The sequence below is a fragment of the Mytilus edulis genome, unplaced genomic scaffold (genome assembly GCF_963676685.1).
Source record: "Mytilus edulis unplaced genomic scaffold, xbMytEdul2.2 SCAFFOLD_1575, whole genome shotgun sequence".
NCBI lineage: Eukaryota > Metazoa > Mollusca > Bivalvia > Mytilida > Mytilidae > Mytilus > Mytilus edulis.
In genome coordinates this window covers 13,973-20,803 of record NW_027268647.1, presented here as the reverse complement: position 1 = coordinate 20,803, position 6,831 = coordinate 13,973, and the positions used below count along the sequence as shown (strand labels likewise).

General features: G+C 32.8%; 1 long non-coding RNA gene across 1 annotated transcript; it reads right to left on the bottom strand.

Annotated features, from left to right (window-relative positions):
• Positions 1–518: 518 nt before the first annotated feature.
• Positions 519–5,098, bottom strand: LOC139508167 (uncharacterized). The gene is made up of 3 exons (XR_011661112.1): positions 5,003–5,098; positions 2,802–2,985; positions 519–908 (listed from the first exon to the last, which is right to left on the bottom strand). It is a non-coding gene; the product is annotated as an uncharacterized lncRNA (long non-coding RNA).
• Positions 5,099–6,831: the final 1,733 nt, after the last annotated feature.

Sequence of the window (6,831 nt, the reverse complement as noted above, 5' to 3'; positions counted from 1 at the left end):
TGGACACTTTTAATTTGCAAAACACTCATTTGCAAATCCGCCGCCGCCTCAAACAAGAGCTACAATATCATGTATATGACCAAAATGTGCAGAATTACATAGGATTCAATAATTTCATTGGTTTTCTACAGTTACTTTCATATTTATTTTGCAATTTGAATTATAAAAACATGGGATTTTCAATATCCCATGGGACAGGGCAAAATCCCATGGGATTTACCATTATCCCATGGGATTTTGGTTAAATCCCATGGGATTTTTTTTTGTCCCATGGGATTATTGTAGTCCCATGGGATATTTGTTGTCCCATGGGACAAAAAAAATCCCATGGGATTCTAATTGTAAATATATAGATATAAATAAACAGTAATGTGTATGTTACAATGTGTTCTATTTGGTAGTAAATTATAATAAGATGAATCTTTTTAATTGAATATCTTTTTTTCTTGGGAAATGTTAATTTAGCATATTGTTCTTTAACTGTTCAAAACTAAACTTTTAAACAACAAAGCAGATAATGTAAGTATCAATATATGTTTATTCATGAATTATAGAATACTTTCTTGAAACACAATTATTTGCCATTTGAAATCAATAAAAACTCTATTGTTAGGCTTAACATACTAGTATCTATTTAAGTAAATCTATTTTTTTCACAATATCCCTCAACACAAAACATTAATATTTTCTAATCATCCAGCATTGTTTGATGGTATAGTCCACTTTTTAGACATTCAGCACAAAACTTTGACATTATTGTGGTTTCAATATTTTTTTGAATTTAAAAGAACTTCCAATCATTGACAGAGTGATGAAAATAATAACTGATCCAACTTTTGTCTTTGAATTTATTCTGGTCTTGTTTCTATGTTTTCTCCATGTATTCCAGGTGGTGAATTTCAATCCTTCTGAAAAAGAACCAATAAAATCTAAAGTAATGGATTATACAAAATTGTTTTCATACATGTAGCAATAATATGATTTTCAATAAAAATAGCTATGCGGTATGGATTTTACTGATTGTTAAAGGTTGTCCAGTGTCATCAGTTGCTAACGGCCTACATCCTTTGGTCTCTGATGGAGGGTTGTCAAATTAGCAATATACCACATCTTCCTATTCTAATACCATATACCAATCAATTAATTTATTCTTCTTTATAACATTTGGGTATTTTCCCAAGTTATATACATGATATATATTAATATATATACTATAAATTCGGAATTAATGCGAGTTTTTTTTTGTTGCGAAAAATGCAACAGAGTTGTAAATGCAATAATTTAAACTCGCATTATGAAATATTTTATATGGATTAAACAGGATTTTTCTCAAAAGCGTAAAATTTAAAATCGCATTTAAGTCTAAAATGACAGAATGCACGCAATAATTTATGAATTAACAGTATAAAGATCAATGTTAAAACTTTAGGCAATTATAATAACATTCCATTATTCACAAGAATTTGCAATATATTATACAAAACGCAGGCAACAGAAACAATATTTCTTTAAGCTTTTGAAGTTCAGACAGATTTCAATTTGTGTTTTATTTCAATGAAAAAATACCTTGAACTCTTTGAACATATTGGAAATTATAACATTGATACAAAAAAAATATGTATGTTTTATCCTTATTTTTTGTGTTCATGTTGTTGTTGGCTTGCTGTCTCATTTTGATCTACATTTAAACATACATCATTAATCTTCTTCTTTATAAAAAGTAAAAATGGGATATTTTTGATTTTGATATCCCAAAACATTATAGTTCTATCAAATAACTTATTACCAAGTTCAAAAACACCAATGTGTTTGATATTAATTTTAAGACATGTATAAATGTTCCAGACCATATCAGTATTCGGATCTTACTTTTACGGTCCAGAACTTACAGTCCCACCATATGTGTACAGTCAGACCATTTAAGTATACTTGTACTGTCTGGTACCAGCTCGACCAAACCTGTGTTTTTATTTTAACTGTAATTAAACATTTTGTATTAATCTATTAAAGATTTCAGTTATGTTGATCTGTACTGTACATTTGTTTGTAATAAACTTGACCAACTTCTTAAAATTGGGCAGACTGTATGCGTACAGTCCAAATACTTGTATGTTCTGGAACATAAACATGATTTATAATAAGCATTTGGCAGGATGTCATGCTAAAATCCCATTAATATTAGTACTAAATTTTGAGTATATACATGTAAATCCACCAGTTACTTACTGAAATTCATGGTGAACACTCACCAAAAACTTACAATTTAGAGGAAAGACTGGAAAGATGAATGGGCCATTCCAGTTAATATCTGATAAAGGGGGATGGATGGTCCTTTCTGAGGGGTGTAAAATTTATACATCTTAGGGGTTAAATTTTGGGTTATTTCATCTGACACGTTCAATTATACGCAAAAATTTCTGAGGGTCTTGAAGCTGTCAATAATCAAAAATAATTAATATCTTAGGGGTTACAAAAATTACTATTTCATATCTTAGGGGTGCTTTGGAATGTAGACAGTTTCGTATCATGCATTATCTGGTATTGGATTTAAAATTCTGATGGGTACAATCCTTGCAGTAAAAAATTCTGATAGGTCAATTTTCCCCATGAAAGCCCATCCACCCAATATGAACAGAAACTCTACATCTGATAGGTCTTAATTTATAGATCTGATAGGTAGTTTTTCGTGATTTTTTTTCTGATAGGTATGAAAAAAAATCTCCCCATCCATCCCCACCTGTCAGAAATTAACTGGAATGGCCCAATGCACTAACACTATCAAAACAGAGCATAAAACTTACCGAAGAACAAGATGTTTTACATTTATCCAGGAGCAGGATAATTGAAAAGTTGTTTTTTTCTTTCTCTGCTGTCCATCATATAACCTTTGAATTCATTCATGCAAAGTATGAAAATCTGCAAAGGTAACTTATCCACATTTTGAATTTTGAACTGCATACTTGTCCTTTTCATCTTGCTGACAACCTAAGCATAAAAAAATGATAAAAACATAATTCTAGATTGACTTTGTGTTTTTATTTTTGTTGGTACATGTACAAACAATTTTCCCAACTTTAAAACGAAAACATCATCACCAAAGAGGAGGTCATACTAACCTCCGAAATATTTAAACAAACCGAAATTATTACTTAAGATTGATTAAGATCTTGTCGTAAATTAATGGCATAGATACTCTTATTTTTGAAAACTTGATGTCTATTGCATACTTATATTCCTTTGTACGTGAGTATGCATATTAAGATGGACTCCATGGACTTTAATGTAAGCATGATTAATTTTACAGTCACTGGCAGTTTTTCAGCTCTATGTGTACATTTTGAGAGAATCTTGCAATACTGTATATATATATTCTGATATTCAGAACTTATTGTGAGGTTTTTATTAATACAACTGAAAGCTGTATCTCGTTTTCATTTCTGATACATATTTATGAGCTGAAGACCAGTGCCGAATTTTTCTCACTGCATTGAAGACCCATATATATAGGTGACCTTTGGCCTTTGTCTGCTCTTTGATTGGGTTGTTGTCTCTTTGTCAAATTCCCAGTTTCCACTTTCCATTTTATATCATGTATGCTGATTTTTCTTAAATTACAATATTCAATCATGCAATTTTGTCCATTATTGAAAATACGATAAGCAAAAATAAATGCACAAAAAATTCAACATTGTTATATATGTAAAAGACTATTTTTAAATTCAAAACAGTTGCCTACACTGTTAATTTCCTTGTTTGATTTCATATCTTTAAAGCCTTTATAGCTAGCTAGATGGTATGCCAGGGCGGATCCAGCCATTTTAAAAAGTGGGTTCCCAACCCAAGACAAAGGGGATGGTCCTATATTCATTTGATTTGTTTTATTGTCTCATACAAGAATATATATGGTTTGAGGGTGGGGATCAGGGATCCTGAAATTTTTTCACCTAACCACTGGATGACAGGGGATCTCAACCATTTAAAAGTTTCTCAAACATGTGGGAGTGGGGGTGAACCCCATGGACTCTCCCTATATTTCCTTTGATTTGTTTTATTGTTCTATACAAGAATATATAAATATGGTTTAGGGGTGGGGATCTTGACCGTTTACAAGTTTTCAAACTAGAGGGGGTGGGACTTCACTTTTATTTTATTTCATTATTAATTTTATTGTCCCCGACAAGAATATATATGGTTTAGGGGTGGGGATCTAGATCGTTCACAAGATAATAGCACATTCTCCAATTGAACAGGGTGGGATAACCCCCAAAGACCTCCTTTTAATTTCATTTGATTTGTTTTATCGCCCCATTCAAGAATATATATGGTTTAGGGATGGGGATCTGGACCGTTACAAGATAATAGCATATTCTCAAATTGAAAGGGGTGGGGATTACCTCCCATGGACTCACCCTCCCTTCTTTCTTCCCCACGAAATACCTTTTAATAAGCCCCAATGCACAGATAGTTCACAGTATTTCTCTTGATTTACACTAAAGAATATACACTATATACAGGTGTATTTTTTTTTTAAAAAGATAATACAACTGAAGACTACCATGACCACAGTGGTGGATCCAGAATTTTTCAAAAGTGGGCCCACCGACTGCCTAAGAGGGGCCTGCTCCTGCCATGACTCAGTGATTCCATATATAATCAACCAATTCTTTTCCCAAACAGGGGGCCCTGAACTCCTGATCCCCCCTTTTTTTGTCCTCATTTCAATCACCCTGATATAAATTTAGTTTTATCACTTACAATAGGAATGGTTTGAATTCCCCAATAATTCTTATATACCATTAATATCAACATATTTCATTTTTGATAAATGAAAGGCAAAAGTTTTCTATGGGTAGAAATGGATAGTGGGAAGCTTTCAGATTCACACCATGCCGGTGGCTGTGTTCAAAGTGCTGGGTTTTTATGACCCTCGTTGTTTGCGGACTAACTATTTAGGCCAGTGGTGGATAAAAGTGTGCGTGCATTAATCTTCTATACATTGTACCTTCTTAATCAATATATTCAAACACTGACGGCAAGTGTTGTAATGATGTATCAATGTCTTTTTGAAATCACCGTGCTATTTACATGTGGGATCCAGAATGCAGGGGAAGGAAACTTGTCAATTATGTTTATTTCTAAGCCAAAATAAAATGGGCCGCCGTAAAATTAACCTTGGGTAATAACAGTGCATGTAAGGCTCGTCTCGGAGGGGTATCTTTGTTTCTGTCTTCTTTTTTTAGTTATATTTTTAATAACTTACACTTTCTTTCCATTCATTCACTATTCTTTATTCCTTTTTTTCTTTGTCCTTTGTTCTCTATTCTGTTAATTCACATCCATACCCTCTTATGTGTATGTGGACTTACTGTAGTTTATTTTTTAGTTCTGGCAGAGATATTAGATACAATATATATGTCTCTGGTTCTGGTATTATGCGATAAGTCCATTTCTTTTTCATGCAGTGTCATGAAATATAATGGTTTTATGCATATCAGCCAAGATTGTGGGCAACATTTTAATAAACAATTCAACACTATACACGTTATGTGAATTTTATTAAAATCGATGAAGAACATGAACTTGGCAGCTAGTGCCCCTTAAACAGGTAAAGTTCAATTAACAAATTCTGATCTACTGGCATTCAACACCAAATTACTTACTTGCTGTATATTGATAAATGTGATTGTATATTGTCAATACCTCAACATCGAGAATACGTCATGTGAGGTGTTGGTAGCTACGTTTGATACGGGGTCAACGGTTGCGGCTTCGAGACAGAGAAAACATCCAGGTAAAAAGTGGAGAATTTTGTTTTTGAAAATTTGAGTTGTAAATTTTCCTAAAAAGTACTTAATTCCGTTCATCTAGTTGTAAATTTTCCTAAAAAAGTACTTATTTCCGTTCATCTATTATGGGTATAAACTAAACTGAACAAGATAAGTATTAGTAAACAGACAGAAAGTCCGACGTTGAATTAATTATTTTACAATTAATTGTTTAAATATATGAGAGAATGTTTTAGGCGAATTTTCTTTAATTACAGATAAATGTATTTTAGGTTCAGGAAATGATTTATTCTTCAGGTACGTCTAAACAACCGGCCGCTCCACAAAGTGCACTCAGGACCCATTACCGTAATCATATCTGCACACATGATGGATGTTTATATTCGTTATACGCTTTTTATTTTAGAGTTAAATTTTGGTAGAAGTTGAAATCGCTGGGGCGGATCCAGCCATTTTAAAGGGGGGGGGGGGGGGGGGGGGGTCCTAACCCAGGACCAAAAAAGGGGGGATCAACTACATGTCCCCATTCAAATGCATTGATCGGCCAAAAAAGGGGGGTTCCAACCCCCCGGAACCCCCCTCCTCCCCTCTGAATCCGCGCCTGAATCGAACTTGGATAGATATGTTAATTCTTACAAAATAATGAGGGCACGTGTCACTGATTACACAACTACTGAGCCATGAATTATCCAATCAACAAAATTGATTGGATTATCTTTATTGTTTTTTAGGAATTGTATTGTTTAGTTCAGTTTTACCTTTCACATGAATTTGCATATAGAAAAAATAATATCTCATTCGATGTGCTTTTTCAGTTTATTTTTCATGATGACGGGTAAATTGATTTGTTGTGTTTTGCAGTTCACGAATAAAGAAAATTATTTTATAGTTGCGTTTTTTCTGTAACAAGTTAGATTTTTGATTTTCAGTGTGATTCTTTTCTCTCTCTCTCTCTCTCTAAATCAAGTTTTTAAACAAACACAATGTTGACTGATCATGAATATCAAATTTTATTACATTTGTATATCTTTATTCTCAACAAACC